Below are 23,699 nucleotides of genomic sequence, written 5' to 3' on the forward strand. Positions count from 1 at the left end.
TTGTGATCCTCTATAAGAGGACAGTCTTCTGAGAATTGAACCAGTATAGAGACATGCAGAACGTAGAGACTGGAGAGCAAAATCAAAGCTGTAGCGTTATTAGAAACCCTGGATCCAGCCATATCTGAAACTAATTTCCCTGATATCTTCATTTATATGAAACAATAAACGATCCTTTTTAAGTAGTGGGAGTTAAGTTTCTGTCCATTGAAACCAAAAAAAATCCCTGACTGGTAGTTAGGGCACACAGGATGTCACCAAAAAATGTCAGGTATAAACCCAAATCTTCTGACTCCCATTCCAGTGCTCATCCATTTCAACAAGCATCAGGCAGAAATGAATGCCCTAGTTGAGATACCTTTTGTCCTAGCCAAAGACCCACGTTGCCGATGTGGGCTGGATTTTGCTCCAAGAAACCCCTGCTTCTTGGGATATCATTAAAGGAAAGTACGTGCCTAAGAAATGCTGCCCTTGGATGTGGAAAGTTGACAGAACAGCCCTGGAGGGCCAGATGGATTCCAAACAGCTGTGACTTGACGGAGGCGCTCCATTTAGCAGGACCAGGGAAAGCCCAGCAGAAACAGCATCAATTAGCAACCTCTTTTGAGAGAGGACGATTACAGCACATGACTGCAATCAAGCTTCATGCGGCCACTACAAGTAATGGTTATAAAGTCTCTGTAGCAACATGCAGACATGTTTGATGTGATTTTGAAAGAGAATAGCAAAATAACTGGAATTCTCATTCCTTGATGAAGGGATTATAAATTGATACAAACTCTCTAGAAAGCAATTTTGCAATGTGGATTGAAAACCCTTAAGATCAAAAACCTCATAACTTTTGATTCAGTATCCTCCTCTCCTGTAAGAATCTACCCTAAGCAAATAACCAGAAATGTAAACACAGATCTCTGCACAAGCATGTTCATCACAGCCTTATTTACAATAGCAATAAAAGAAAATAGCACCCAAATGCCAAAGGTAAGAAATTGATGAAACATATTGTTGTATACAGCCACAGGATGGACAATTATGATAGCCAGCGAAAATATGATAGCCAGCAAGAATTTTTAATAACGTGAGAACATATTCACACTATGATAGGTTAAAAAGCAGGACACAAACTGCGTATGTAATATGATAACCACTAAATAATACATGATGCAAGTTTTAATTTTTACTTACCTGAATATGGTGATGAAATGCTTGTGTTGGCAGGCTAGGGGCTCCTCTTATGGGTTTATTTGCATTGGGATACTTTTCTGGGGCTAAAGAGCAAGCAAGGAGGTGGTAGGAGTTGTCCTAGAAAGAGAAGAAAGCAAGGTCAATTAAAGGGATGTACAATGAAACAGCACCTGATCCCTCACATTGATATAAGGGGGGCCCCCACTGAGGAGAAGTTCTAGGCACAATTGAAAGATCTCAAACCTCACTTCTCCAGGGAAGCCTTCCCCTTTCCCCACATGAGGTCCCATGCCTCTGATATAAGCTCTCCATTTCTCTTTCAAAGCACCTAATAAATGTCATCATCATATATTTAGATGATATGCCATTCTCACCCACCGGTCCTGCTTTGTTGAATATGGTAGCCACTTTATTTTTTTTTATATTTTTGTTGGACTATAGTTGATTTACAATGTTGTGTTAGTTTCAGGTGTACAGCAAAGTGAATCAGTTATACATATACATATATCCACTCTTTTTAAGATTATTTTCCCATACAGGCCATTACAGAGTATTGAGTAGAGTTCTCTGTGCTATACAGTAGGTCCTCATTATTTACCAGCCATTTTAAACAGCATGTGGCTATTGAAATTTAAGTATAAATTAATTCAGATAAGACAAAAGTCTATTTCTTGGTCACACCAGCCACATTTCAAGTGCCCAAGTGCTGCATGTGACTAGTGGCCATCACCATGGACAGCGGACAGTGCAGATACAAAACGCCTTCATCATCACAGTCTTACTGGACAGTGCTGTCCTGCCTACACGCTTTCCCTGTCTCCTAGAGCCTGGCACATTACAACACTCAAGAATATTTGCTGAATGAATACAGTAAGGAGACATTCTCATTAAAAAGAGGCCCTTGGTATAGCATCTCCTCCTTAGACTTGCCCCTTTTTCTAACATCCAGCACCATCAAGATCTAGTTTTGAATACATTTGGTAAGGAATAAACAGAATAAATAATGACAAAAGAGCTCTGAGCTCTAACTAGGTGTCCAAGCGCGAGGCATGAGCCCTGACAGCAAGGGTGTCATGATGACACAAATCATGTCCAACTCCTCAGGAGTAAATCTGAACTGGAAGTAGCATATCCCTGTCACTGGAGCCAGGGTGCTTGGGACGACAGGGCTGAGTTGCTGATGGTGGCTGGTCCATTCTCTCTTCATCACTGATTTGTTTTTCCTGGCATCTAAAGGATTAAAAAGTTTAAAATCTTGGTCACGTACATGGACATGAATGTTCTGAACTCTGGAACTTTAGAAGACAGACCCACGCTATTCAACCTCTGGACGCCCCTCACCAAAAAAGCCAGCAGGCCGTGGACCTCAATATGGAGCTGCAAGAAACTACTCTTAACACCTCCTTACCTACAGGAGGTGCTCAGATCAATGTTGAATTATCAGATAATTCTTAGTCTTGGAGAGCTGCTCCCTGGTGAGTAACACCATTCATTCAGCAAATGTTTATTGGACATTGATTGGGAGACAGGCAATTCTTAGGCACTTGGAGATACACCAGTGAACAAAAGAAGACGTAGACAGAAACATCCACCTTCATGAAGCTTACGTGCTGGGCTGGTTTTCAGCCCTGGCTGAGTATTAGAGTCACCTGGGGACTTCTGAAACCTCCCATTACTTGGGACACACACATGCACATGTGCACACAGATTCTTATTACAGTAGTCCAAGATAAGGACTAGAAAAAAAAATTGTTTTAAACTTCTCAGCTGGCTCCAATGAGCAGGGGAAACGTGAGAGCCAGTGGTTCTCCAAGTGTGGTCCCCCCACACCGGCAGTACCTGGGAACATGTTAGAAATGCAAGCTCTCAGGCATCTCTCCAGATTCTGTATATCTGGGGAGAAATTCTGGAACAGGGGCCTAGCAAGCTGTGTTTTAACATGCTCTCCAGGTGACTCTGATGCATTCAGAAGTTTGAGAACCACTGCTCTAAGCAAAATTACCTGGAGAAATGAGTTTTTAAAGAAAGAAGAATCCTGCTGTCCATCTTTTCCCAATGCCCTCCTGCCAAGTCATTAAATCAGGACAGGAGTCATAAGAACAGCCTCCCCACGTTGGTACCTGACTGCCACACTGCTGGGTTTTCAGAGGCTCTCACCAGCTGATCAAGGCATGCCTTGCTAACTGGGGCTCCTCCCCACACCCAGCTCCCCAGTTAACAAAGTCTCCCTCACTGCCAAAGAGCCTGGCATAGACACCCTCTGCTGACTTCCCCACAATCACCTGCAGTTGCAATTGGCCCCCAAGGCCATCTGATGTCCTGTTCTCCCACAGGGCTGCACAGACAGGGCCCACACTCATACACAGAGGCATGGCCCACCGTGGCACACACACATACAGCCTCATGTTACACAATACACATAAACACACTCCTACTGTCACGCATACGATATCACAAACACATGAGCAGCATACATTCGCATCCTCTTACACTGTTCTAGACACACATGCACCCGCACACACAAATCACACTTTACCAGTGACTCTCAAATTTGTCTGCACATTGGCCTCACCTGGGAATTTAAAATTCTGATGCCCAGGCCACAGCCCACACCAATTAAACAAGGATCTCTGGAGTTGGGAACCAGGTATCTGTGTTTTCAAAAACTACCCAAGTGGTTTCAATGTGCAGCCAAGGTTGAGAAATCTCCACCCTGGCCCCATGACTAACAGAAAGAAGAAGTAAGAGGTCCCAGGTTTTTCAGAAAGGAAGAGATAAGATCAATGGGGGAAACTGGAATTCAAACACTTCCCAAGGTCTCCTGTGGCATCCTTTGATTCACAGTTATCTGGACCACTCATGTGGTGTTTCTTGAGCACATCCTACCAAGTCTTATCCCCTTCGTTGGTGCCCATTCATCGAAGACCATCAGGAACACACTTTCATTAGACAAAACTAGGTTTACTGACCCACTGCAATGAGGGGGACGGCACAGCAGGGAAAACATGGGGCATCTCAGTAAGAGACTATTAGCAAGAATTCACTGTGGGATTGGGGCTGGTGTTGTGTGATGTGAGGGAGGTTTCAAGGAAGCAGGGCTTTGCTCTGGATTGGATGTGTCAGGAAGTTGGATGAGACAATTCTATGATTAGGTGTCTTAATGAATCTTATACAAAGATCAGAGGAACAAAGTAGGGCTAACGCTGTAATTGATAAAGAAGCAGCAGTCATTCCTATAAGGCAGGAAATAAGGATACTTAGCCATTTTTAAGGTTTTGACAATGGTCTTGCTTTGTGCTCGGACCTGATTGTGGAATGGTCTCATGTTTGTCTTGCTCCATTACAGCCACAGAGTGGCCTTGTTTCATGTTGATCATTAGTGAAATTGTTCAACAGGAGAGCACCAAGGGCTAGCTGTGGGTGCCAGGCCAGCCCCTGACCATCAGGTACTACTCTTCCCCTTCTTCTGTCTCCTCTATTCTCCGTGTTGACCTTGCATTTTAAATGTGTCTGTTTGTTCCTCTAAGAAATGAACCTCACCTTCTTAACCTCCTTTATAATACTTAGCACTATATGCTGGGCATATAGACAAGGGAGTCTTCTCATTCTGAAAAGTATGTTAGGTTTAGATTTGGAATCAGAAAACCCAACTTTGAATCCCACTTTCTACTTCCTAAATGCACAGCCTGGGCAAACGGCTCAACCTCTCATCTCAGCTCAGATAGGGATGACAATCCTTGTCTACCCCACTGGGTTTCTGGTGAGAATAAAAGGAGACAACTCTCCAGCCACGAGGAGTTGGTAAAGCCGCAGATTCTCAAGAAATCAACATGGGGTAGGTAAATGGAGTGGAGAGGTGACTGATTTGACCAACACCTTGGTTGGGGTAGCAAAGGAAAGTTAGCTTAAGGGACCCTCTGAAGACTCCAGAGTGGGTACAGGAAGTGGAATCAACAGGTGGAACTCCAGTCACCTAGGTGACCCTTGAACTCCTAGAAACAAGCTTCAAAGCATAAACGACTAGAGGTTGAATTTGTTTAGAATGCCACCCTGCAACATTTTCTGAGTGCTTATTATGTGCCAGGCATTGTGATACAGAAGTAGAAAAAAACACACAGCTTCTTCCCAAAGATGCTCCTGGTCTAGTGGAAGAAAGAGAGACACAAATAAAAATAATTGCAATTCAGCATAGAAAAAGGAGCACTTACAAGGTACAGCATAGCATAGAGCAGGGAGGAGTTAATTCTATCAAGGGCTGGGGAAGAGTGACAAGGAGATGTTAGGGAAAACTACACAAAAAGGGATAATGTTTCAACTAGCGTTTCAAAGGATGAGTAGGAGTTTGCCAGGCAAATGGAGGAAGTGTCAGCAGAAAGTGATCCCTAGCAGAGGGGGCAACAGGTGCAAAGATATAAGAGCATGAAATACTCTGATGTGTTCTGGGATCTTGAAACCCAATCATAAGTCAGTCATTTCAATGGGGTATAAAGACTGCCATGTCAACTATTTTATCCCCAGGCCATAACAAATTGCCTAGGGCATAGTGTTTACTTGTAAGAGGAGGGAGCAATTAATGAACACAATAGCTATTATTATCAGAGGTTTTAGCCCTGTGATAGAATTCCAGCCATTTACAAAAGTATGTATCTGTCTAGTGTAGCTTTGCTTTATGGTTACTGTTACATTATACTCACAGTCTTCTGGCCCCCTATTTACAACTCTCTGAAATTAACTACATGGTTAACTGATTTCAATGCCCCAAACCAGATTTTCTAAACAAAGATTATACAAATATTAAGATTTTTTTAAAAAAATTCAATCCTTGGGCTTCCCTGGTGACGCAGTGGTTGAGAGTCTGCCTGCCGATGCGGGGGACACGGGTTCGTGCCCCGGTCCGGGAAGATCCCACATGCCGCGGAGCGGCTAGGCCCGTGAGCCATGGCCACTGAGCCTGCACGTCCAGAGCCTGTGCTCCACAACGGGAGAGGCCACAACAGTGAGAGGCCCGCATACCGCAAAAAACAAACAAACAAAACAAATTCAATCCTTAGTGGCTGTCTGCCTTCAAATAACTTATTCAGAAAGGGTGTGACACAAAGGCACAAGACTCCATCCACAGCCTCTTCTGAGTTTGGCTTCCAGAAACTCAGAAGTTAGTTAGTTAGTTAGTTAGTTAGTTAGTTGTAAGATAACAAGATAACAGGCCACCAGACAGTCCTGGGCTCTTCCCATGGCCCTGGCTTTTTTAGGGGAGACTCAGAAACTAATTCTAGGAGTAGCTGCCAAGATAGCTTCAGGCTTCACAGACCATGTGTGAAATTCCCCCTGTGTGGCCAAAACTGAAAGTGATCTATCTGGCCAATTTTTCTGGGTTATAATTAACATACAATATTATATTAGTTTCAGGTGTACAACATAGTGATTCAATATTTTTTTACATTATGAAATGACCACCACAATAAATCCAGCTACTACCTGTCACCATACAAAGTTGTAACAATATTATTGACTCTATTCCCTATGTGTACATTATATCCCCATGACTTATTTAGTTCATAGCTGAAAGGTTCTACCTCTTAATCCCCTTCAACTATTTTATCCATCCCCCTACCTTCCTCCCCTCTGGCGACCACCTGTTTGGCCAAATTTACTGGCCAGAGAGGACTTTCTTGAAGGATTCTTTGAGGATATGCTACATACACTTCAAGGGAGTGCATACCCTTCTACTAGGGTGGGTAGACTCTCCAGCCCCCCTGTTCTGAATCTGCCGTGTGGCCAAATGGCTAACTCACCCCCACCTGTCAGCCATGTCCAGGGCTGGCCAGCCTTGAGACAAATGGGTCCCTACTAGGGTGAGCATAAGGCAGTGCTCACTAGTAGAATAACTCTTCTGGGTGACTGAGGGAATGATGGAGACACAGACGCCACGCACAGATAGAGTACAAATGAAATTGTTTCATGAACAGGGAGTGTAAGAAAAAAGCCATGTTCTAAAATAACCTATTCTTTTATATACAAATTGAAACTGGCATATAAACTAAATGAATTAAATGTAAGTAGCCATTTGACTTTCTATCTGTATTTCTAGTTTATATTTTTAAGTTGGCCATAAAAAAGCATTTAACCATCTTTTTTTTTTTTTGCGGTACGCAGGCCTCTCACTGTTGTGGCCTCTCCCGTTGCGGAGCACAGGCTCCAGACACGCAGGCTCAGCGGCCATGGCTCATGGACCCAGCCGCTCCGCGGCACGTGGGATCCTCCCAGACTGGGGCACGAACCCGTGTCCCCTGAATCGGCAGGCGGACTCAACCACTGCGCCACCAGGGAAGCCCTTAACCATCTTATTAAGAAAATGAGAGTCACGGTATATTCAGGGACACAGACTAATTTAATATTGAGTGCTGTGAGAGAGGATGGTGGGGAGACTTGGTTAGGAGTAGGAAGGAGTACTAGGGATGCCAGGCCTGTAAGCCACTGGGGCCTCAGTGCCCTTGGAGGGGTTCACATTCCTGGTCTGAACTTCTCCCCATGTCCCCTGCTCTACCTCTTTCCATCCTGCCTTTGACTTTCCCAGGTACTGACCTCCCTTCCTGCTCTCCTGTTGTCATCCCCTCTCCTCTCTTTAAAACTTAGGCTTAAAATTACTTTCCTGACTCTGTCTTTATTTACTTTACTTTTCTTCTTACATCAGCATCATGAAGGTATAATTTATGTACAACAAAACGTATCCATTATAAGTTTTGACAAACGTATATACCCATATAACCACCAACCCAATCAAATATAAAACACTAAAGAGTGTCCTCGTGCCCCTTTGTGGTCAGTCCTGTCACTAGTGATTAGTTTTTCTGCTCTAGGATTTACTGTGAATGGAATCATACAGTACGTGTTTCTTTGTGTCTGGCTTCTCTTACTCAGAGTGACGTGGAGATTCACAGTGTTGTTGCATGTAATGGTAATTAATTCTTTTTTGTGGCTGAGGAGTATTCCATTGTATGAATCCACCACTGCTTATTTATCCATTCACACGTGGAAAGACATCTGGGTTTTCCCAGCTTTTGAGTATTATACATAAAGTGTCTATGAATATTCAAAGGCCAGTGTTGGAAAACAGTTATTTCATATATCTTGTCCATTTGTTTAACTGCTTCCAGTGGCTCCGTGGTGGCCAGGAGGAGAATGGAATCATCTTGGTTCTCATCAAATTTGTCTCCTTGCCCCAGATCTGCTGTCCCCCTCCTCTTCAAGAATGTGCTGTTTGACTCAACTCTAAGATCCTCCTGCCCTAAAAGAGCATCCCCACCCGCCATATCCCTGCCCTGAAAATGGAAAACAGATATTTAAAAATCAGACTCCAGTGACCAGGTTAACTTCACCAGTGACAAGTCATGTTGATGGCATGTACCCCCAACATGACAAAATGAGAAGGACATTCCAGTTCTGTCGTGTCCTTCTCCAAACCCTCCACATCAGTCTAATCCAGAGAAGCCCTAATCAAGGACAGACCACTACTCTTCAAAACTCTCAAGGTCATGGAAAAAACAAAGAAAGACTACTGGACAAACTGGTGACACCTAAATAAAGTCTGGAGTTTGGCTAATAGTAATACACTTACGCTGGTTTCTTAGATTTGACAAAGGTACCAGGATAGTGTCAGATGTCAACCACAGAGGAATCTGGGGAAGGGGTATCCAGGAATGATCTGTGCCATCTTTGCAAATTTCCAGAACATATAAAATTATTCCAAAAGTTGAAAAATTACACTTTTAAAATGTTAGACTTCAACATTCTGAGCACATGAGCCAATAAAGTAATAAAACTGAGCTGTAGCCATCCCCCTAAACCTGCTGTGCCACCTCCACTACCCCTGCATCTCCTGGGAAAGGTCAAATAACCTCTTGTCGATTTGCACTCTTTATTTCCCCTTTGGGTAGATCTACCTGGGATTTCTGATTATTAAATTGCTGCCCTGTTGCTATAGCCAGAAATCCTTATTGAGGCCTTTCTGCACAGATTGGCCAATAAACCATCCCAAATCAAGGAAAGAGAGGCATGTCTGAGCATAGAAGGGATGTGTTCTAATGCACAGCAAACCCAACCAGCTCTGGAAAGAGGAAGATAAAGCCGGAGGGGACACGTACCATCCAAAGCTCTTTGAGCAGCAATCCAGTGCCCTGTTTTTTCCATCATTTTCTCTTTTCCACTGGGAAGCAAAGCACCCCAGTGTGGGCAAGGCAGCCGTTTTACAAACCCCACACTGGGCTCTAGTTTTAGAGCCCAAGGTTAACGATCTAAATAAATCTGCCCAGCCTTACCTCTGCTAAGCTTCTTGAGAAATGATGCTTTCTGGTCAACACAGATCAGATCGGTACTTTCTCCCTTTGAAAGTTGCCATCAGTAAAAGTTCTCACTCTGCCTAATGAACTAATATTAGTTTAACTACGTGTTGTTAAACTAGGCCTCTAAACTAGGCCTAAACTAGGCCTCTCTTAATGGATATGGTGAAATATCTTCTAAGGGTAGTCTACCTTTAGGGATCTCATTCTCCTTCCAAGCAAGATCTGACCACAAATAACTCTCTATAACCCAGGCCATTTAGCTTTCATGCTGGGAGAAAACCTTTCATCCTGGGTTCTCAATCTCTTTTTCATCCCAAACCATGTACTTAATGAGTCAGCATGAACTGTGTGCCCAGGAAAACAAAAGCCACATCTCCTGGTGGATTGAGACAAAGATTTAGGGAAGTGTCTTCATTTGGGTTCCTCCTGAAGTAAGGATTCGAGTGCAAGTAATTTATTAGGAGGTGATCCAAGGACACATGAGTAGGGGGAAGAGAAGTGAGACAGGGAAGGGAAGGAAACCAATACAAAGGGTATGGTAGCAGATAAGTTACCACTGTGGACAACTGGGGCTTAGCCACGCTGGCCCACCTGGGACCAGGGCAGAAGATGCACTTCAGAGTCATCCCACAGAGACACCCGAGAGCTGTGTATTGTTCACCAACTTTCAGTCAACATTGGTTGGGGGCTCCTCCTGAGGAATTAACCTCCCAGTCCTAGCCTCCTGTGAGCAGGGACAAAGTGGGCTCTGGTGACCACAGAGAGCCTTCAGGCAAAGAGACACTGGTGCCAGCCGTTGAAAGTTAAACCAACATCCACGGAAGTGATAAGAGCCGGATGGATGTGGGCAGGGGATGAGCCGCACCTGCAGATACAGTGGGTCAGAGCAGAGATGCAGATGGAGCCCGGCCCTCCAGTCCTCTAGTCGTGTTGGGTAAATCCCATTTCTGCCTTTGGCAGCAAGAGAAGAAAGTCTGCCACACCTTCAAATACGTGGTGGTTAGTGGGGCTCCCAGAACCTGCTGGGCGGAACTCGGTGTGGGGTGTCATGGCTTCCCTTTCTCCTCTTGTGTGGTCCTTGGCACCATAGAAAGATGACTGAACCAGTGGGTCTGGTTCTGTCACTAATGGTGACCTTGGGAAAACCACCACCTCTCTAAAACTCAGTTTCCTCCATTTGTAAATTAGGGATAATAAGAAGCATCTCGTTAACTACTTATCTTGATTGAAAGTTCATATTATCTCATCTATAATAGAGAAAACTGGGGCATCCGGTGTTGCTAAGAGAATCAAATGAGATAACAAACTCATCAGGTAAATAGCACCCTACAAAGATAAGGTAGCTTTAATAAGAACTCCGTGAGTGAAGGGTTTTCAAGACAGTCTTTTGGAGCACCATTGCCAAAAACATAGCCATCCCAAGGCTGTCCTTGTGTTATCAGGGATATTGTAATCAACGTATGAACTTGGACACTAGCTCTAAAGGGCTGTACGAAACATAAAAACCAAATGCAACCCATTATTCTTGTTTGATTTTTAAAAATAATAATTATAAAATACAATTTGAGGGCTTCCCTGGTGGCGCAGTGGTTGAAAGTCCACCTGCCGATGCAGGGGACACGGGTTCGTGCCCCGGTCGAGGAAGATCCCACATGCCGCAGAGCGGCTAGGCCTGTGAGCCATGGCCGCTGAGCCTGCGCGTCCAGAGCCTGTGCTCCGCAACGGGAGAGGCCACGACAGTGAGAGGCCCACGTACCACAAAAATAAATAAATACAATTTGAGAAAACTGGAGAAATTTGAATATGGACCAACATTATACGATATTAAGGAATTAATGTTGTTAGGTATGATAATGGTATTGTGGTAATACAGGAAAATGATCTTATATTTTGGAGATCCAGATTCACATATTTAGGGGTGCAGTGTTTCTGTGTTTACTTTAAAATGATCTAGAAAAATATGACAAAATGCTAACAAATGCTATGTGAGAGATAAATGGGTATTCATTATACTGTCTTTTCTACTTTGTGTGTTTGAAAAGTTTCATAATAAAAATATCACAGTGTTTTTAAGGAATTTTTAAATAAATATTCCAAACACGAGAAAAGTAAACAGCATCATTGGGACTTACCAATGTTGTTATAGTGAACTTCAGTTCATTTATCTTTTAATTGAAATTTTATTGAGATAGTTGTAGCTGTGCAGTTGTAAGAAGTGATACAGTGTGTGCACTTTGCTCAGTTTTCCCCAGTAGTAACATTTTGCAAAACTATAGTATAATATCATAACCAGGATATTGATAGTGATAAAATCTACTGGTCTTATTCAGATTTCCACATTGTTATCTATACCCATTTGTGGGATGGGGGGTGTATTTAGTGGTATACAATTTTAGCACATGTATAGGTACATGTATCCACTATCACATAAAGATACAGAACATTTTCATCACCCCAAGGATCCCTCAGGTTGGCCTTCTATAACTACCCCCACCTCACTCCCAACCCATACCCCTCCCCATCTTTAAACCTTGGTTCCCCCTTCTAAAATTAGGTAATTTCACAAATGTTACATAAATGGAGTCATATGGGATGTAACCTAAAAAGTCAACATGCAGTGAGAGGTAAGACTGGACTAGGAACCAGAAGACCTGGGTTTGAGCCCAAGTTCTACCACTAGATCAATCTATTTCTTACGTATATCACCAAATTATCTTGGCCTCTGTTTCTTCATCTGTAAAACCAAGTGGTCACTTGCCTTCTAGGGTACAAGGCTTTGTCCAGGAGACAAAAGTATGCCCTTGGAAAGAACCCCAATATAAATGGTACCCCCTGGAATTATGCAGGACACTTTCTGTGCAACTAAACACAGAGACCCTGCCTTCAGGCTGTCATATTTCCTCCTTTTAAATGAATATGTTGGCAATTGGGTGTTTTCTCCATGTCTGCAAGCTTGATTGAATCAAGCTCTCTCCCTGAGAGAGAATATTCTGCTCTCCTGTGCTGATACAGAGAGCTTCTGAGCCTGGGAGGTCCTGGACAATAATAAACCTCTCCCCAAAATAAAGGCCACCTTGTGAAACCCCTCATCAGACAGTTAGAACCCTCCTGGTGACACCCTGACTTTGCTGCCAACTTCTTTTACATTTCAGCAGATGGTCTGACCTTTACAGGGTCTGCATTTCACCTACAAAAAGAGGATATGCGACAACAAGAACCCCATGCCTCCAGAAGAGGATGGACAACTGCCGGGAAAGGATGCTTTGCCCTCTCAAGAGTTTAAATGCATGACACGTGCACGTCTCCTCAGCCAAGTGCGACTCCAACGTCGTTTAATATATGTTCAATTATTTATTCTGCTGTAATGTCTTCTCCAATTACTAATAGATCATTGCATAAGAGGAAATGAAACCCAACATGCTGGACTAATGTGAGATCATTTTTATAGGCAAATTACTGGCTTGGAAACACTGGCTGAAATGGGGCACAGGTGATTTAGTACAATGAAAGCAGGGAGACAGGGCCCCCCTTTAATTAGTTCCTTAACTTATATAATGATGCACCGTTATGGATCCTGAAGGATGTTATTGTTTGAATTTAATGTGCCATACAATTCAGGGAAAGGAGCCTGCGAAGGAAAAAGGCAAAATGCTGACTTGCGACCCACATCCTTGGTGTGGTCTGCTCAGCACCACAAGCAAGCCTGGTGATGGTTATTCTGCTTTCTTTCTCCCTTCTCTATGCATCAGGTATTCATGGGAAGACCCTTTCAGTAAATTCATGCAGCCCTCAGCCTCAAAAGTTTACTTGACAACCTTGCAACTGTGTGTATTTCTACTTCCTGCCTCAGCACATTTGTGATCAACGACAAGGAACTAAATTTTCCCTCTGAAGTTATTCTTTGTCTTGGGTAAAAGTCAGAGTCCAAAAGAGATAAGCAAGAAATGTCACAATTTTTTTAAACTGAACTTACTTTTGATTTTCAGAGCTCATTGCACAGGGAAGGTAGAAACTTTGTCTCAGTAACTTTGAGGTCTCCTCATCCTGGGGTTACCTGGTTACCTTCCAGCATATATGGCTTCACCTATCCATGCACACCAACCAGTTTCTAGTCCCTGCTTCCCAGATGAGAGCACAGGGATAAAATGCAGCCCTTCCATCAAAACAGGCATATATTCTAGGTGAACAGCGCCTGGATTCAGTCATTCTTTTTCCCCTCCTTTCTGAGGCCACCTCTGTTCCAGTTCAATGTATTCTCCTGTCTAAGTTCAGCTTCTTCTTGTATTTCTCCTCTCATTCCAGTGATGCACCTTTTGTGACCTTGTCCACATGAACCAAACACCGGGGATCATAGGTCAGAGAGTCTGAAATGTGGGAGAGAACTCAGAAATAACTTAACTCCCTCCCCCTTACACTGAGGTGACTCAAGAGTAGGGGTAGAGCATGACTATAAGAGGAATTTCCTGGAATGGAAACTGTTCTGTATCCTGATCGTGGTGATGGTTATAGGTATACATACTTGTGTTAGAGTTCATAGAACTAAATACCAAAAAATCACTTTTACTATATGATAGCTTAAAAAACAAACTCAGCTTAAAAATATAGAACTAGCAACTTTGAGGGCTGGGATCAAAATCTTGGTCTCTTGAACCTTATAAAACTACTCCCTAAGACAACTATAACTTAGTTGACAAAGCAGGTCAAGATGGCAGGGACACATATATTTCTTTCCCAAGAGCTTAGCACAGTGTCCAGTACATAGTAGGTGCTCAAGAAATATTTGTTGAATGAAAACATTGGTAATCTGCATACAGGAAACACCATGAAAGAACACGAGTGAGATGCTATATACATAAGTGGGGGTAGCTTGAAGTCGAGGCCTTCAACGGTCTAGTTTTTTACTTGCTCAGTGCCCCTGCCAGGTGGGGGCTCAGCTAATCATCTGTAATAATAAAGCAGTGCTAACGGAAGCTGTCAGTTTCCTGTCCTTCAGCTGCGAGCCTTTCAGTTCACCCGTAAGGGTTTTCACTCTGCCCCTTGAGCTCCAGGATCATTTATGACCTGCAGGCTCAGCAGCCCAATTTCAGTGTCTTCTAGTCACCTCAAATTTAACAAGGCCAAAACAGAACTGTTGAGTTCCTATCCCCTAGATAAAACCCCAAGCAAAAACAAATTGTCTCTTTGCCATTTCAGTAAATGGCACCACCAGGCACCCAGCTGCTCCAGCCAAAAACTGAAATGTCACTCTTGATTCCTTCCACTCCCTCCAATCCATCATCTTCTCTCCATCCTCTCTTCACCCCTCTTATCCTGGTCATCATCTCTCACCTGAAAAGCTGCTAGAGTCTTCTCACTGACCTCCCAGCTTCCACGCTTGTCCTGCTACAGGTCATTCTCTGCAGAATGAACTGGACTTTAAAATTAAAATTACACCATGTCGTTAAAACCTACAGGGCTCCCTTTCATGCTTAGGATACTGCCCATCGCCAGCCCTCTAGGATTTGACCTTGCCCTTCTCTCTAATCTCATCTCTTTGCACTGTGCCTCTTACTCGTACTTCAGCCACATTTGCCTTTTTACTGTGTATCAAATATGCCAACCTCATTCTTTAGGGCCCCTGATTTTACCTTGGCCTCTATCACCCTTCCCCTGGATTGTGTCTGGCTGCTTCTTTTCCTTCAGGTCTCAGATTTGAACTCTTCAGATAAGACTTCTTTAACCACCCAACCCAAAAGAGCCTGATATTTTTATTCATAAAAATAAGTTGTCTGTTGTTCTCCTCTGGAATATAAGCCCCATAAGTGTAGGGATCTTTTCTTACTCTCTGCTATAGCTGCATGCCAAGAACAGTGCACATAGTAAGTATGCAGCATGGGTTTGATGGGTGAATTAATTGGAAAGGAAATGCATGCAAAGAAAAAATAATTGGGATTTCCTTAGAGAAACTCTCAAAGACTGCATAAGCTGACTGACATATTCCAGAGGACACATTTAAAGGAACAATCCCTAAGGTACAGAAGATTTCAGTGAAAAACTACAGCCCAGGGGCAAGAATGTCCTTCTCTCTGTGTGTTGAAATTTCAACACTCAACACTTAGGAGCTTCTTCCCTCAGCCAGGAGAGTACTTTATCAGAGGGTGAAGAGCATGGCAGGTAGGTAGGTATTCAGGGAGTGAATTAGTATGTTTATTGGGCCACATCTCCAGAGACAGGCCACTTGTCTTATCAAAGTTACAGCTGTCTCCAAAGCATTTTCCTCTCCAACCGGCAATTTGCATGGGCAAACTTATATCGTACGATGTTGATTTATGGTGACAATTAAGAACATATTACCAAAGTCTATTTCACCATTAACATCCCTGGGGACAGGATAAATTTTAAATCTTCTGGCTGCTTCCTCCCTAAAGGCTTGGATCTTGGCTAAGGATTTAGAGATTATAAATTTAACAAAGGATGAAAACTGCAAGAGGAGAGTCTTGAACAGTAAATAATGAGTTTAACCAGCATTTCAAGTTCTCAGCAAGATTTATAATGCCTCCCTGCCAGAGGCCAAGGAATCTTTTATTTTGAAGTTTATAAGCCTCTATGGCTGACTGTTTTAGCTCCGGTATGTGAGAGTCTGGCCCTTGATGAGATTCTTTATGGAAGCCAGTGGTCATTGCTTCAGCGACACTTTCCTTCTGAGGACCTTTTTGGAGAAGAGTATAATGACAGGAGGCATTAACTATCATTTCCAAAGGCCAAAAGAAGCACTGTGCTATGGCCTGAACAAGTTGCTTGATGTACAGATCATTGACTACACACTTATCTGACCAGAAAGCCTAATGGCTAGACCTCCAACACTCTGGCTTGGAAGAACCCTAGGGCTAATTCGTTCTCTGATTACAGAAGTTAGATTCTCTGGTGGGACTACAAATCACCTTTGGGATCATCAATCACAAAAAAGGGACACTGGCAAAAGCCAATCACTGTCTACTTATGGTTGAACTCACAGAGTTTGAAAGTCACCTAGGTTAAACTTTCTCAAAGTGCAGTCCAGAGACCACTTCCATCAGAATCACCTGGGGTGCTCTTAAAGGAAGAAAAAGCCACCACACCAGAGCTGTAGAACCAGAATCCCTGGGGTTGAGATCTAGGAATCTTCACTCTTCACATGTTCTACAGATTACTGTTAGACACACTAAAGTCTGAGAAACTCTGATGAAGTTTTGTTGGGATGGATGAGAGCTGAACTGGGAGAATAAGTCTCTTACTCTCAGTTGCCAGTAGTAAGACTTCTCTCTGCCTTTGGTCACTTTCCTCTGAAAATGCAACCATCATCAGGGCCTCACGGAGAGAAAAAGAGGTGAGATTCCTGAGGAATATTCATCACTTCTGAGACATTTACGCTTCATTGGACCACCCACTAGCATGACAATCCTGCTCAGTTTCATGTATCTACAATATCCTTGGCGCTCCACTAGGTGCTAGAATATTTCTAAAGACTAAAATAACTTGAGAGCTCAAGTAATGAATATCCAATAGAAGAATTTCAGGTACTATGAAGGCTGGTAGAAAACATTTTAACTCTGATTATTCATAGGCAATACTACCTTATTGTCTTCTTCACTGGCTCCCAGGAGAGAGTCATATGAATGCTGGCTCCCAGGACAAGATATTGTAGATGAGAACCTGGTCCCACATATAAGTCCAAATTTCCAACGTTGTCTTGTCATGAAGCTTTCAAAGCAGGGCATTTCACCAAAGGAAGAATCATCCTCCAAATGCAATATGTATTACACACACACACACACACACACACACACACACAAATAAGCCTGGGAAAGGTATTGTTCTGTCTGGCAGGGACTGGCAGAAGATGGTAGTTCAGTGGGTACGAAGGTCATTTGTACCAGAATCTTAACTAAAATAATCTGGTCACCAGAATCTTAAATAATCAAAAAGTATCCAGAAACACCAGATAGCCATCTAAAATAGCACAACTATTTCTCCTACAGAATAAAATTTCATAACATGAATTGGATATTCTACGGCATAGTAATTATGAAAACTGACATTGATCAGAAGCTTCCTTTGTGCATGAGAATGATTCTCACCACTGTGTTAAGAGCTAGGTAATTGTCTCCATTTTGAGAAAACAAAAAAATGTAACTGATATTCAAGATTATACACCAGATGGGACTTCCGTGATGGCGCAGTGGCTAAGAATCTGCCTGCCGATGCAGGGGACACGGGTTCGAGCCCTGGTCCGGGAAGATCCCACATGCCGCAGAGCAACTAAGCCTGTGCGCCACAACTACTGAAGCCCGCGCGCCTAGAGCCTGTGCTCCGCGACAACAGAAGCTACCGCAACGAGAAGCCCGCGTATTGCAATGAAGAGTAGCCCCCACTCGCCGCAACTAGAGAAAAGCCCACGCGCAGCAACAAAGGCCCAAAGCAGCCCAAAAAATTAATTAATTTTAAAAAAAGGATTATACAGCAGAGAAATAAGCTGGGATTGGAATCCATACAGACTGACTCCAGAGGCAACTTCTTCTGTAAAGTACTAGATAGCAAACACTGTAAGCTGTCCAGGCCATGTGGTTTTTGTTAACGACCACTCAACGGCCACTGTGGTGTAAAAGCAGCCACTAGACAGCAGGTAAACAAATTGGCAGGGCCGTGTGCCAATAAAACTTTATTTATTGGACACTGAAATTTGAACTTCCTACAATTTTCAAACATTGTAAAATATTATTTTTTGGTTTTTCCAACTATTTACAAATGTAAAAACTATTGTTATCACATGGTTGTTACAAAAATGGGTGACAGACTAGATTTGGCCAGTGGGCTAAAGCTTGCAGATCCCCGATCTATACCACTTTCTAGTATGTTACTGCCCTGGGTTCTTGGACTCTTTAATTAACAGAAATTGATTACAGGCCAGACAAGAAATTCAGGCAAGACTTTACTGGGACTCATGCTGCAGCACTAGGGAGAAAAACAAGGAACAGGTTCCATTGCTGGCCCTCTTGCTCTCTGGGGGGGTGAGCTGGTTTCTTAAATGGGGTGAGGGTGGGGACCAAGCGGTGGGTGGGGCCGGAGGGATGGTGTTAGGTGGTCTGCCCAGGTCCCAAGTCCCAGCCTGTCCATAGTCATATCTTAGGCATGTTGCTTAATGTCTCAGCTTTCTTACCCTTAATCACTAGGCTGTGACACCCTTATTAGCCATGTCCATCAGTCAGTTATTTGCTCATTCACATGTTCATATTTTCATTTAACAAATATTTATAGAACCATGCACTGGGCTAGATGCTGAAGATGCCAAATTCAGTCCCTGCCCTCACTAGCTTATATTTCAGTGGCAGTAACAAATAAATAAGCAAGTGTTCTACATGAGACAAGAGTATGATAGCAAAATACCGAGTGCTATGGGACAACTAACTAGGATAAGGAGCTCAGAATGTCTCAGAAGCATCATGGGAAAACTAGAGAGACTATTTGGACTAAGATAGTTCCATATAAGGAAGGGGCCTCAACTCTTACGTTTTACTTGTCCTACTTTGGTTTGGCCCTCTTGGGAGACTGATTATCTGAATCATAGAACCTAGTCGATCACTCTAATTCCTTGACAAAAGATGTACTTTTTTTTTTATTACTGTGCAACAAATTACCATACATTTAGCAGCTTAAAACAGCATACATTTATTATCTCACAGTGTCCATGGGTCAGGAGTCTCGACATGACTTAGCTGGCCCTTTTGCTCAGTGTCTCACTAGGCTACAGTCTCACCTAGAGGTTTGACTGGAGGAGGATCAGCTCCCAAGCTCATTCATATTGCTGGTAGAATTCACTTCCTTGTGGCTGTAGAACTCTTGGTGGCCTGCTTCTTTAAAGCTAACAGGAAAGTGAGAATGACTCTTCTCAGAGTCACATAAGTATAAATATAACTCTCTACCCATCAATATCTATATAGCTAGATACAGATATAGATATATAAAATAACATAATGAAGGGAGTGGCATGCCATCACCCTTGCCACAGAACATAGCTTAATCAAGGAAGTAATACCTCATCCATGACCTTAGCCATATTCTATTGACTAGAAGCAAGTCACAGGTCCTTCTACACTAATGCGGAAAGGACTGGCCAGGGCATTATACCCAGGGGCAGAGATCATGAGGGTCATCTTAGGATTCTGCTGCCACAAAAGATTTCATCTGAAATACAGGATGTATAGTGGTACCTGGGTCGTGGGGTTGTCTATATACTTGAAGAGCTTAGAACACTGCCTGGCACAAAGAAATGACTTCATTATCATTATCATTATCATTTGCCACTATCATTATTAAGAAGGTTCAGCCATATTTCATGCAGCTCAAACTGTCATTCAGTCTCTTCAAGGTGGTTTGGGATATTGCTACACAGAGAGCAACTTCTCTCCTGTGTCTCCAGGGACTTCCATGCATCACACTGAGTCCACACCCCCTCTGATATCTTGGAATCTTTGAGCTGGACCTGATGGCTCTGTGCCACCTCATTTTCTAGGCGGAAATGTTTCTGTCAGAGACGGGTCATGTCAACTTTTGCCCATAACCTCTGAGCTCCCAAATTCCAAATGCTAGTTTGCTGTGATTCAACAAATTTATCTCACAATATTTTACTGCATACCGACAGCATGCCAAGGCTTATGCTTCTCCCTCTCAGTAGGCTTGCTCCATCCCAGATCCCCAGAATTCTCTCTTGTTTTGCCTGTTTTAATTTGGGCTTGGCATCACATTAATCCCATTTTATTTGAGATTGAGTCCATTTCTTAAAAACAATATCTACAGCTTTGAAGTGTTGGAGAAATAGTGCACCTCACTGACCCTCTCTGTATTGCATAGGAGCGAATGTAACTAAGCTTCTCCCTCTCTCTTTATTTTCCACTACCTTTTCCAGCCATTAAGACTCAAAATTGCTCCCTGCTTCCTCCATCTTAGAACCAATTCTACAAAGAAACACACAAACAAACAAAAACCTCTGGTACTTTAGTTGACTTTCTTTCTTTCTTTCTTTCTTTCTTTCTCTCTCACTCTCTCTCGCTCTCTTTCTTTCTTTCTTTTGTTTTTTATTTTTGGTCTCTGATTTCCTAGAAATCCTTTCTGAAAGATTTCACTCATACTAAAATTTCAAGTGATTGTTACTATATCATTAATAATAATAATATTAATGATGGTATTAATAACTAATATTGCTAGAGCTTTAACTACATTCCAGAATCTGTTCTATGATCTTTGTAAATATTAACCCATTTAACCCACATTTTAGAAATCAGGAAACTAAAGCACAGAGAACTTAAGTAACTTGCTGAAGGTCACACAGCTCGTAACTGGCATGCCCAAGCTGTCTAATTCCAAAGCCTACACTTTTTTTTTTTTAACATTTTCATTGGAGTATAATTGCTTTACAATGGTGTGTTACTTTCTGCTTTAGAACAAAGTGAATCAGCTATACATATACATATATTCCCCGTATCTCCTCCCTCTTGTGTCTGCCTTCCACTCTCCCTATCGCACCCCTCTAGGTGGTCACAAAGCACCGAGCTGATCTCCCTGTGCTCTGCGGCAAAGCCTACACTTTTAACCATTATGCTAGTCTGCCTCTCTGCACAGACTATGAGAAAAAAAAAATTGTGGAAATGGAATTCCATTTCTAGAAATAAACTTTGGATCCAAACAACAGGGTGCAGAGTGAGGTAATAGGAAAATAAGGGGAGAGAGAGGGAAAAATTCAACTCTGCAATCCTGTGAAATGAAAGTAAGGGTCAGTGAGGTGGGCTCTTTCCCTAACACCCCACAGCCCTAGATATTGCTTTAAAAAAAATCAGCCCATCTGAAATAGAATAGAGGAAAAGGCAATACTGAATTCAAATTAAAACAGGCACCATGGGAGAAGGCAAATATACAGGGGAAAATGATGTGGGTATGGATTCCAGCAGAATTGGTTTGAATCTTGGCTTGAGACTTAATATCCAGTTGAGGGCTTCCCTGCTGGCACGGTGGTTAAGAATCCGCCTGCCAATGAAGGGGACATGGGTTCGAGCCCTGGTCCAGGAAGATCCCACATGCCGCGGAGCAACTAAGCCCATGCGCCACAACTACTGAGCCTGCACTCTAGAGCCCGCGTGCCGCAACTACTGAGCCTGCGCACCTAGAGCCCGTGCTCTGCAACAAGAGAAGCCACCGCAATGAGAAGCCCGCGCACCGCAACAAGGAGTAGCCCCTGCCCGCCGCAACTAGAGAAAGCCCGCGCGCAGCAACAAAGACCCAACGCAGCCAAAAAAAAAAAAAAAATCCAGTTGAATGCTGGGGAACAAGAAGGTCAGCCCCAATCTTGTTTGATGAAATGAATGTTTATTCCTTAAAGCAAGCTAGTAATCACAGGTGGACTCTTATCCATTCCTTAAAACATTCATTCCTACATAGTCTAGAAAGTGATATTTTATTTCTATTACTTTATACTATTCAAGACAACAAAATCAGGATAGATGAGAGATAACTAATATTTGACCATTAAATGTCATGACATTAGTACTGAACATCAGACATATCACTCTATTTCTTTTTAAAAGAATTAAGGCTTTTCATCTTTTAATTTGTGATATCTGATGGGAACATCCATTCCATTTCTTCGGTAAATAGTTACTTACGTTTATGAGGATAATAATTTGCTAAGCGCCGACATTATGGCAGCTCTGTGCTAAGCCCCACATGTAGGATGAGTTATCAAAACCAGACACAGCCTTTACCTGCCAGTGCTTACTCTGTTGAGTACTGAACCACATGAGACTGCCAATAATCAACCACGGTTTACTGACAAGGGTGGCAATTTCATACGGTTCAACCTAATAATAGGGATATGTACTAAATGATTACACAAACAGAAATACAATTATGATCTAAGAACCCCTCAAGAAATATACAGGGTTCTATGTAAAAATAAAACAGGGAAAACTGATTAAATCCTGGTTTCAGGATGGTGTTGGGGAGATGCTTCTTCGCCAGCCCTATGTTGCTTCTCAGGTGGAGAGAATTCCGTTAATGAAACAGTCCTGCCCTCCATCCCCCTCCTCCACTGGTGAGTTAGGAAGAGAATTTTTGCTGAGCCTGTTGTTGCCTTCTCCTTCCTCTTAGGAGGCAGCCACGGCAGAAACATCTGCTTAGCTTGCTCTTCCATGCTTAAGTTTTTCTTTTTGGCAAAATATGCATAATATAAAATTTACCATTCTGACCATTTTAAGTGTACAATTCAGTGGCATTAAGTACCTTCACATTCTCGTGCGACCATCATCATCATCTGTCTCCAGAAATTTTTTCATCTTCCCAAACTGAAACTCTGTCCCCATTAAATAACTTCCCATTCTCCCCTCTCCCCCAGACCCTGGCAACCAACATCCCACTTCCTGTCTTTATGAGTTTGACTTCTTTAGATGCCTCATATAAGTGGAATCATACAGTATCTGTCTTTTTGTGACTAGCTTATTTTACTTAGCATAATGTCCTCAAGGTTCATCCATGTTGTAGGTGTCAGAATTTCCTTCCTTTTTATGGCTGAAAAACATGCCATTGTATATATATGTATATATATATGTATATACACACACACACACACACACACCACATTTTTGTTATCCATTCAGCCATCGATGGACACTTGGGCTGCTTTCGCCTTTCAGCTATGGTAGATAATGCTGCTCTGAATGTGGGTATGCAAATATCTGTTTGCGTTCCTGCTTTCAATTTTTAGGGGGTATATACGCAGAAGTGGAATTGCTGGACCATGTGGCAATTCCATTTTCAATTTTTTGAGGAACTATCAAGGTGTTTTCCACAGTAGCTGTACCATTTTACATGACCACCAGTAAAACACAAGTGTTCCAATTTCCCCACAAATTCACCAACACTTAATTTCTCTTTTTGATAACAGCCATCCTAATGGGAATGAAGTGTTATCTCATTGCAGTTTTGATTTGCATTTCCCTATTAGTGATGCTGAGCATCTTTTCATACGCTTATTGACCAGCCGTATATCTTCTTTGGAGAAATGTCTATTCAAGTCCTTTGCCCATTTTTTAATCAGGTTATCTGTTTGTTGTTGAGTTGTAGGAATTCTCTATATATTCTGGATATTAACTCCTTATCAGATATATGATT

Source organism: Leucopleurus acutus (genome assembly GCF_964270905.1).
Source record: "Leucopleurus acutus genome assembly, chromosome: 16".
NCBI lineage: Eukaryota > Metazoa > Chordata > Mammalia > Artiodactyla > Delphinidae > Leucopleurus > Leucopleurus acutus.